The sequence below is a fragment of the Pieris brassicae genome, chromosome 4 (genome assembly GCF_905147105.1).
Source record: "Pieris brassicae chromosome 4, ilPieBrab1.1, whole genome shotgun sequence".
In the NCBI taxonomy this organism is placed as follows: domain Eukaryota; kingdom Metazoa; phylum Arthropoda; class Insecta; order Lepidoptera; family Pieridae; genus Pieris; species Pieris brassicae.
Genome location: NC_059668.1, coordinates 2564073 through 2574452, shown reverse-complemented (window position 1 = coordinate 2574452; position 10380 = coordinate 2564073). Strand labels below are relative to the sequence as shown.

At 34.3% G+C, this 10380-nt stretch overlaps 3 long non-coding RNA genes across 4 annotated transcripts; 1 reads left to right on the top strand and 2 right to left on the bottom strand.

The window, feature by feature from the left end:
- Positions 1-759: 759 nt before the first annotated feature.
- LOC123708493 lies at positions 760-2621 on the bottom strand. Of its 2 annotated transcripts, none has more exons than XR_006753613.1 (3): positions 2475-2621; positions 1817-1915; positions 760-818 (listed from the first exon to the last, which is right to left on the bottom strand). It is a non-coding gene; the product is annotated as an uncharacterized LOC123708493 (long non-coding RNA). The 2 variants fall into 2 exon arrangements; XR_006753612.1 differs by lacking the exon at positions 2475-2621 and adding an exon at positions 2023-2405.
- A 4174-nt stretch (positions 2622-6795) lies between these two features.
- On the bottom strand, positions 6796-7873 carry LOC123708492. Its single transcript, XR_006753611.1, has 2 exons — positions 7642-7873; positions 6796-7568 (listed from the first exon to the last, which is right to left on the bottom strand). It is a non-coding gene; the product is annotated as an uncharacterized LOC123708492 (long non-coding RNA).
- On the top strand, positions 7852-8251 carry LOC123708491. The gene is made up of 2 exons (XR_006753610.1): positions 7852-7970; positions 8027-8251. It is a non-coding gene; the product is annotated as an uncharacterized LOC123708491 (long non-coding RNA).
- The last annotated feature ends 2129 nt before the right edge of the window (positions 8252-10380 follow it).

Here is a 10380-nt window from a genome sequence, read left to right as displayed (position 1 = left end):
TCAGATTATTGTAATTGGAATTTTAAAATTTAAATCGTTTGGTGCCTATTACTTAAAGCTGTTACAAACTTATACAATGATAACTACACCAGTGGCTCCATAATCTCTTGGTCTTTAAATTCTGTCTCAACCTTCTGTGCCTAACACACGCTGATTTTTTTGGCATAATGTCGGTTTTCTCACGATAAGAAAAAGCTTTCGCCGTACTAGCGAGTGTGAAGTGCGCACAGAGAAACGTCCAAAGGTACAGCCGGGTTTGAACTACGAACACGCGATGAAAGACGCACGCTTGCTACGCTACTCTGTTCCTAATATAATGATGGGTATTATATACTTTTTAGAGGGAACGCAGTCACGGCAGTTTTTATAATACAAAGTTAAATTCAGTTTCTGTTATTTGTTATTTTGTATTAATATTTTATTTCTGTTAGTTACGTCTGTATCTTAAGACTATTCATTTAAATTATTATTAGCAGTTATTCGGTCTGATATCTGCAGGTGAGTTTCATTATCGGACGTCAAGGCAGAATACAAAATACCATCCGTATCACCTCGACGTCCGTCGTTCCACAACTGAACGTTTGGTATGGTATAGTGGACTCTATTTCCGCACTTAGACGCGTAGTTGGTCCGTTGTGCGCAAAAGCCCTGGCTAATTTAGCCAGCCTAGTTAGGCTGGGTTAGGCCTTCCAGAAGCACAGAAGTCTCCCGGGCACTTCACAGGCTTCGCTGAGCGACCTCACTGTTCCGAGGATTTTTGTGCGTTGATTAGCCACAGCCTCACATTCCAGGATTGCACAAGGGGCTGTCTGTCGCGCCTAGGACAAAAAGAAGTTTATTAAGGAGACAATGGCCCATGATTGTCCCTATCATTGTTTTGAGATTGGTTCTGTTTAGGTTTAGAAGTCGCTTAGTAAGGTGCGGGTTCACAGCCGGCAGAGCCATTTTGGACTGTTTGCAAAACTGAGCGCACAAAAACTGTATTTTAAATATCACCGCTATTTGGAACCAGCTGGCCACTGTATATAAGTGTTCCTAACCAATTCGACTTAGGTTCAAGAAAACAGCGGACCAATTCTTGAAAAGCCGGCAACGCAATTGCGAACCTTCTAGCAATGTGAGTATCCATGGACGGCAGTATCACTTAACATCACGTGAGCCTTCTACCCGTTTGCTTCCTTATTATTATATAAAAAAGGCGCAATCGTTCCCTGGGCAGAAACAGTTGATTACTAGTTAAATAATTCAGTTAACAAAGTTATGTTTAAACCCTTATATATTCTAGGACTAGAGCTCGTCTCTAGGCTTCAGTCTATCAGATAAGAGATTAAAACTTTGCTAACACTCCTGAACAACAAACAAATGTATTCCCGTATCAAATGAGGGATAGGGCAGTAACATTTCATTGTTTGTATCTTCTTTATTAAAATAGTAATAAATTTTCGTCGCCTTTTAACCTGAATCAATATTTCGTTAGGAATGAAACGCAGTTATCGCGTATAATTAATAGTCTAACTATTGATTATACGCGATAACCATCGAACACCGATGCCACATATGCAACGTCTGTTTCGGTGCTGATCGGCAACTGCCCGAGAAATACCTGCACGGCCACTGTAAATAGTATCCACATTGCTGTCATCCGCATAGCAACTAAGGTTGCTATATTGCAATATGCGAAGAAAAGGAGTCGGGAATAGGACCTAGTGGTATGGGTTTTAGGTCAGAACATGCTCCGTCAATGTCGACCTTGATGTTCTGATCGGCCAAATTTCCGGTTGGCCCGGAGTACTGAAAGAATTGCTTTGTTGCATACCCGATCGAAGGCTTCAGCTTTGTCCAAATTTATTGCCATCGCATCCCAGTTGGACTGAATTCCATCAATCGATTCATACTTAGTTGGTTTTTACTATCCCTTGAAAAGAAAGACACGCTCAGTTACTGCTTCATCATCACCAAATAGCGGTGACAATGCCTTCCAGGCAACATACAATTACTGTAAATTAAAATAAGCACTCTTACGCTTTCATATATATTTTCCATATATATTATATAATTATTTATAATTCAAACACTTCTTCAGCGAATAACAAGAGATGAGACGGTGAACATATAACCTATTTATCTCCTTGCCATGTTCACGCATTCGTAATCATTGACACAATATGTCAGTAACAAAGCCCCTTTGTCATGTTTCTATAATCTATAGTAAGATTAAGTAAGACAGTAAGCCCCGCTTATGATTTCATAGGGGCGCAGTCAAAAACGTGTTTTGCTGGAAGTTATGTTAAATATACTATTTTGAGTTATTTAAGTAATTAAATCCTTAGGAGCTGCCAGACAGATTCAGAAACTCATGAACAAAAAGATTAAAATAAAAGCGCCCACAATTACGAACAATCAGCATTTACACACACATTGTAATTAATTTACTTTAAATAAATGTTAGTTAAAAAAAGATTTACAATAACTACCATAACAAAACGAAACTATTTACGTGTTTAAAATAAAGAAATAAAAACTTTATTCTTGACAGAAATATGATTGTGAAAAAATTAATCCATCGCTAGTCCACACAATAGTAAGCCGATAAAATTATTCAGTAATACATGGTGCATATGTTAAACATTTCTCTCGTATAAGACCTAAAGTATGCGTGAATGTATGAGTATGTAAATGGGTGTGTGTGCGTATATATTTGAGAGTTATTATAAGCGTGCGCTGTGTCTTTGTTAGTTTTTGAAACCTCAGAGTCATGCCAAAATATGTAGTAAGGCCTCTGTAGAATCGAAATCCAATTATCTTATTTTTATTTATTGACACTTCATCAATATTAAAAAATTGAACATAATTAAATCAAAAGGAGGGCAACTGGCGGCCTTATCGCTTTCGAGCGATCTCTTCCAGGCAACCACTGTGAGTAAAGAAAAAAAATGTATTAAATTACATAAGATAGGCAAGAAGTGCAAAAATACATGTTATACACAGTTATAAAGACAAAACTAAACAGGAACAAAAAAACAAACTACACTAAAAAGATGATACATAAATCACGATAATTTAAGGCTCACGTCAGTTAGTAAGAAAGTAAGGGATACGATGTGGACAGGTAATGTTTGTACAGAAGAATTTCAGAAGAAATTCTTACTATTGTAGTGCTTCATGTGCTGGGCAAACAAATTAGTACCATCTGATATCCAGAGTCATGCTATTGTAATGCTTCATATGCAAGATCAGCCGCTGTGGCCTTCAGACAAGCCTTCGGACCTGTGAGACTGGTCGAGGTTGGAGGAAGAATATAACTTCCCCTCCTGAATCACTTAAATTAAATAAACTTACGTAAAAACAACTAAAGTCCATGTTTACTCGCTAAAGCCAACTAAACTTTCAGTAAACGTATGCGCGCAGTTTGCAAAGCTAAGTATAAGAAAATTTAATGAAATTCTTGTTTAAATATGATAAACTTTCCTCATAAAGTTCGTATTCGCTGTAGGGACATGCAACCTATATGTTGGACCCTTGAACGCGATTAAAATTTCAGGTAAATTAACATTTAAATTTTATAAAAATAATAAGAAACCCTTTATGTGTCTTCTCTCGTTGGCTATGCACCAGTACCCTGTAATGTCTATGGCGATTGCGAGAACGACTTCAATGTCATGGTAAATACAAGAACTTTTTAGTCATGTTTCATACTGAGATGTTAAATTTTTAGTTATAATTATATAGAAAAACGAGTGCTGCTATACTTGATACACTTTGTTCATTAAATTTGTTATAATTTTATAACTATTGTTAAGTTTTGTGACAGTATGTTTAGAATTTTTTAAGTTATACTTCTTTTGGCGCGTTAGGTGAAAATGATGAGATCGTTTTTTTACCATACGCGCACACCGTCACAAAAAAACCGGCATCCTGAAGTCAAAGTCAACATTTTAAAATAAAAAATGTCAATTTCTTCAATTATGTAGAAATCATTTTTCTGTGATATTTAAATAAACTTAATTTAACTAGATAATGCGTTATAATAAAACTTTCAATGTATTAAAAACCTTTTCTCTATTGTTAGTGTCGTTTTCTCTACAAAGACAAAATTTTTAAAAGATTTTTATCTCGCTCCGCCAAAGAAGTTTAACTTAACGAACGCATGTAGATACGTTCACAAACTCATATTTTTTATTATCTTTTCAGAGACATCATTGGACATTACAATTATTAACTTAAGACTAATAAGTAATTTAAATCTAACCTAATTTACATAAAAAATTATCCAATTGAAATTGTTTCAGTCTTTATTAAATGGAAGTCTGAATATCACTGGTACAGTCCCAACGCTAATCTTCTAATATTAGGCTAGACTATTTTATAGGCATAAGGACCTGTTTATAAAGTCAACTTTTTTTGCATTGATAATGTGTAACGCCTTCCATCTAAGCCGTGGTACATGGCTGTAAAGATCATTAAATTATATCTATACCTTCAATGCTATATAATCGTTTCCGTACGCTGAATTTACTTAGGATGGTAATGAAAAGATAACTCATTCGACCTCTTTGTACCTTCCAATACAACATTTATTTTCCAGATTTATTATTCCAAGAATAATTAGATTTAAATTCCACTAATTTGGATATCTTTACAAATGCAGATTTTGTTTCTTTTGTCATGTTTATTCGTAAATGTGTCTTCTATGCCTAACACTTATCATATATTTATCTTTCCAATATATGGTGCAATATATAGCTTTATCGAAGCACGTTTTAATAGCGTTCACGTTGACAGTTGACAATTAACTCGAATGGATATAACATAAGTTATAACATATTATACTCATTATTTAATTCCGAACTAACACATTCTAGAATGTGAGTCACACTCTCAAACTACTTACCTAATAGCTCAATTCAAAAATACTATGCCAAAAGCCAATCCCAAAACTCATATCTTTCAATGCAAACTACAATGGTCAGATAATGGTATGAACCACACAGCAATCACTCTAAAATTGGCTGCGGTTCAAACTCAATCACGACAGCCTCTAGTTTAGTTACACCCACTCGCCACTCACCATCTCACCACAACAGTTCCATTACTATCGTTTCATGATATATTGCTTACTTCATTTGTAAGTAAAAAAATGTTTATATTTGCGCTCATTTTTATTAAACTATAAGTAACTTATCTGCTGAAACCGTTTTATATGGACATAAATGCAAAATAAACGAATTCTATTTAGGATAATTTTTTCGAGTGCGATTCGTTTCAAAGAAATATTTCTCAAAGACACATTCACTTAGTGAGAAAATTTAAATTTAAGGTTAGTTGTATACAGCGTGTTACCAAATTATTAGAAAACTAGCAATGCCCCGCGGTTTTACTCACACACACGAACAATATTAAACTATATAACTTCGTGTACAAAATTGATTCGCTAATGATAACCTGTTAAGGAGATTATGAAAGGTCTATAACTGGTCATTCCACACTGAATAGATGTTTGTTCAATACTTCTTTCTGCTATCATAAAAATATTTATCGAGCTTCAAATGAATAATATTAATTTATAATAATTAGTATCGGAGTCGGACCAAATGCCAAATATAGTCGATATAATTACAGGATACAATATTGTTATTTGCGAAGTAATATTTTTTTTACGGAATAGGGGCAAGCTGTAGGATATCTGATACTATATAGCGCCCACACTCGAAGTCTCGCCAGTGCGTTGCCGGTCTTTCGAGAAATGGTTCACTCTTTTCTCAAGCCTAAGTCTAATTAGTCGACAATACCATAAAGTGAAACGGCGGTGATTGAATTTATAGGCGTGGAATTTTAGAAAATCATGTCTTTACACAAAAACAAAACTATCATTAATATTAAGATAAGCACTGAAGGCTCAAAGCTATCAGTAGTGCGCCGGCGCTCGTAGGACTCTGAGTAGAACATCCGTCGCATCGAAGTATAAGATTTATTATTAATAATATACGTCTCTACCCACACACTTGTGCACCATAATATCTCCTGTGCTTGAGTTAAGCCGCGTCTGAATTAGCCTAAAGAACAAAGTTCGTAACTAGAACATTTAATCAAATCAATATATGGTTTAATAACCAACTAACGGCTAAACATCTGAGTGATAATTTCTACTAAACCTACAATAATCTTTTAACGAGTTTCGCGAAGCTTCCAACAAGTTTTAATCGTAGCTAAAACTTCTGACAACTTAACCGGGGTCTGGCTTACGTTAAGTGGAATTTTTAATTATACACCTTGCTTTAGTTTTGATACTTGTGAACAAGTTAAATCGTCATCTTTGACGCAAATATTTGCTGAAACTAAGTAGTTTAAAAGCATCTTGTTTAAAATAACATTTCATTAAGTCCCGTAAACACAGCGGGCACCAGTCGCCTATGAATATTAGAAATATGATTAAAGAAGTGGCTACGTCCGACCTATCGCGGATTTGTTAACAGAATGTATGCGTAATGAATAAAAAAGGTCCCGCATCCAAGGACAGATACATCGCGGTCATGAAATGGTCATACTCGCTAAATACCTGTCCAGGTACGATACCTGGTAATGAAATGAATTATTATTATTATTGTTCTAGTGTTTATTCGACTTTGTAACAGCTCTTATATTTATTAAATTTAATGTGAGTACACGGGCGGCGATGTCACTTACCGTAAGCGAAGCCTCCTGCCGGTTCCGATAAAAAAATCCATTTCTGTAAAATATTTACGTAAACCTTAATCGTGATTCAATTATGCTGGTTTTTATATAGGGAAACAATAATGCAGTTAGTAATCTAAGATTTAATTCTAATTTTATCCCTTAATTACTTTTGCAGAAATAAATTTCTACCCGAGACAAATTTTATGACCATCATAATTCTAATTACATCCAAAACTTCTGTGGACCGAGGATATTGGATTTTCAAAGAGTTAAAACTGGTTTAAAATACATTTTGAACCATGACGCTGCGTAATTCTATTAAAAACATCTTAATGAAAATGATATAAAATAAATATTATGTGATTTTGCAAAGATTGAATTTTATATATAGTTCAATCTGCTAAAAGTAAGGTAGACTATATATATATAATATTAACCTAACCCAAAATAATGTTCCTCCTGGAAATTTACCCAGGATCTTCATAGGCGTTATTAACTTTAATTTCAATCTTTTTTTGGGGGCTCATTTTCAGCTTAGTTGACAACTTCAGGGTTCAGGAGTTCATCCCTGATGACAGGTTCGATCCCCTGCTCCAATGACAAGTATAGTGAAGGAAAACAACGTGAGGATATTCATGTTCGAAAAACTTGTTTTAAATGGAGCATATAACAATCCAATGTATCTAAAAAACTTACAGAACATATAAAATAGTTACATTCACTTTATGTTATATGTTAAATTAGTAAACGGCTCCCGAAGGAGCAAAAGCCTCCTCCAAACTCTTCAACTTCTATCTACTATCTCTTTTGTTCCATCTTCACATGTTTCTGATAGTCGTGTTCTTTTTCTGACGCAGTGTGATCGACCCATATCCTTTATAAGTTTTTTGGGTCTGTTATTTTTGTAAGATTCCATGTTTATATTTATTATACATACGAAAATAATACAAAGATACCGTTACTTACGAGCGATATCGAAAATAGATTATACCAAAAGCAGAAACAATAAAAAGTTGCAGGTAAAGGAAACATTTTGTCAAACCTCTAAAACCTTATATGCAAACACGATAAGCTCGATTTTATAGCTCGTAAATCGTCTGAAGATTGAAAATGTATCGTTTTATGTTTACCAGGCATTTTATGTCCCGTTAATAATTAAATGTATGTTATTGTATTTACTGTTGAATTGGAGGGTTCAGTTTTGGTAGCAATTACTTGGGAAATTTATTTTTATTGAGTAATATTGATGAGTGACGTAACTTTTGTTATAGATGAGATCCGATCCGATAAAAAAGGTTCATTTTAAGAAAACCGGTAATTCACTTTTTTATAACTAATTAATTTTCGATAGCTAATTGGACAGTAAAATCGTGATAAAGTTGAATGGATTACTGGAGTTGAATGCGTTTTACGGCACTTTCGCACCACCGTGCGTTAAAAAAATACACACTTTCCTCATAGGCAACACATCCGGAAGTCCCTGACGCTGCAGGTGTATGGACACGGCAGCAGTTAGCACTTTATTAAGAGTAATATTCGTTTGTTTTCTGTCGTGAATATATTTCACTAATGTGTACTTATTGCAAATTATAATTAGTGTTTCTATATTTTGTTGTATGTATTTAGTATGCGTTCGAGCCCAAATATATTATATTAAAATCATTCCAACACAATTATTGAAGTTATTTAAAAATGGATTATCAAAAAATTCTGTCACATGAACGAACGTCAGTATCCGAGGTAATCCCAAAACGATACACCGACTGACGACACAGGGCAGTGCATACTCGTATGCGGCCAATTTCATTATGCAAATGCACATGAAATGTACGCGAAACACGATGGCTACAAAGCCTTAATTGATGAGCAAATTTGCATGCTGATAAAATCCATTTGCTTATTCTGTACATTGTTATAATTGCAATCGATTGTATGGGTTGGTCTAGTGACAACGACTCTCATCTGTAGAGGCACGTTCGAACAGGTTATGTACGCAATACATGCTTGTTCGAAGGAAAATATCGTGGGGTACACTGCCTAAAATTCGACGACGTGTTCGAGGAACACGATAGACTATTTGCCTGCAGGTACATAGATACTATATATAGTTGATATAATAATAATTTTGAATATAATACCATACAATACCTAGAAGAACTATTTAAAGTCCAGCAAGTCCTAAATATGGCCACAACCGTAACTAACTTAAAAATAAAATTCTCGTGTTTTTTCTCGTTAGTTAACATAATAATTTTAGTTATTTTACCTAAAAGTTTTTATGTTCATCTATCACAACGAAGGGAAATATCTAATAGTTATTTGAGGTTAAGTACGCGTTGACAAAGACTAGCTACAATTATTGCTATTTTGTTTAACTTCATTAAAGGCTGTACAATATAAAAATTATGTACTATGAATAATTACTGCTTCATAACATTATTTTGTGTTAATGCTTTAAACCAATGGAATGGAAATATTAACGGCGATAAAATAACCAAATGTTTGCGGAAATTTAAACGAAAATCTTCAGTTTCAGGATAATTAAAGCTTTGAAACGAGCCGGATTTCGTTACGAATCGTTTAAACAAAGATAAATAATTATATGAGTTCAACTCTTGATCATTATCTTTATCCCTAAAGAAACAAAGGCCCTGCCTGAACGCTTAGGGTAAGAAAAAGTCGTTAAGTATGACAATGTATCAATTAGTGATCTGAGCAATTTTAAAATAAGCATTATTATGTGCCTATATAACCACTGATTTACTCATAATATTTGTATTTCTAATATTTGTGTGTTTTAACACTGTAGATATAGCATTATTTATGATGTCCGAACTTTAATAAATAAATAAATGTCTAAAAAATTTTACATCAAATAATCTGCGCTTTGCAAAATCGCAAAAGATCTTTTTTACTCTTTTTCGTGAGGGCACGAGTACCAACAATACGGTCAAATAAAAATATGAACACTTATTGTTTACTTAGTATATTTTTGTATAGGCTGTAGATGTAGATGTATTGGGTCGTCTATGAATAAAATATAACTAGATGTGTGCAACTCCTATCACAACTTGATAGTGATAGACACAAAACAGTCTTACTATCTATAATATTTTATTGTAATTTAATACCCGATACTATAATATGGATAGTTTACGTTGGCTAGGATAAAAATTGTCAAAACAAACAATCTTCAGTTATAACAGTGGCGCTACACCTACCTACAGTACAACCTTTTATACGTGGGGCTTAGATTTCTCTGTCTGTTATGTAGTCATTTGTTTCTTTCTAATAGGCAAGTCAGCCTTCTGAGCATGACACATGTCGCTTTTTGGATCTAAGACAAGTCGGTTTTCTAACGATGTGTACCTGTCATTGTACGAGCGAGTGCTGAATGCGCATATTAACTAAAGTACACAAGCACAGCCTGGGACGGACCTACGACCTCAGGAATGTAAATCACACGTTACCACTAAGCCAACACTGCTCATATACACTTTATATACATTTACAACAAATTGTTATAGAGGTGAAACCTAAGAATTTTTTAGTTCACCTAAAACATTTTACATCTAAAACGGCCTACAATCCAGAAGATAGACTAACCATTTCCGTTACAAAGAATAGAAAATATTATTCGGAAGCTCCCTATTTGCAGGAAGATTCAATAAACGGTCACGTGACCCAGGAAGCCTGTTATTAAAT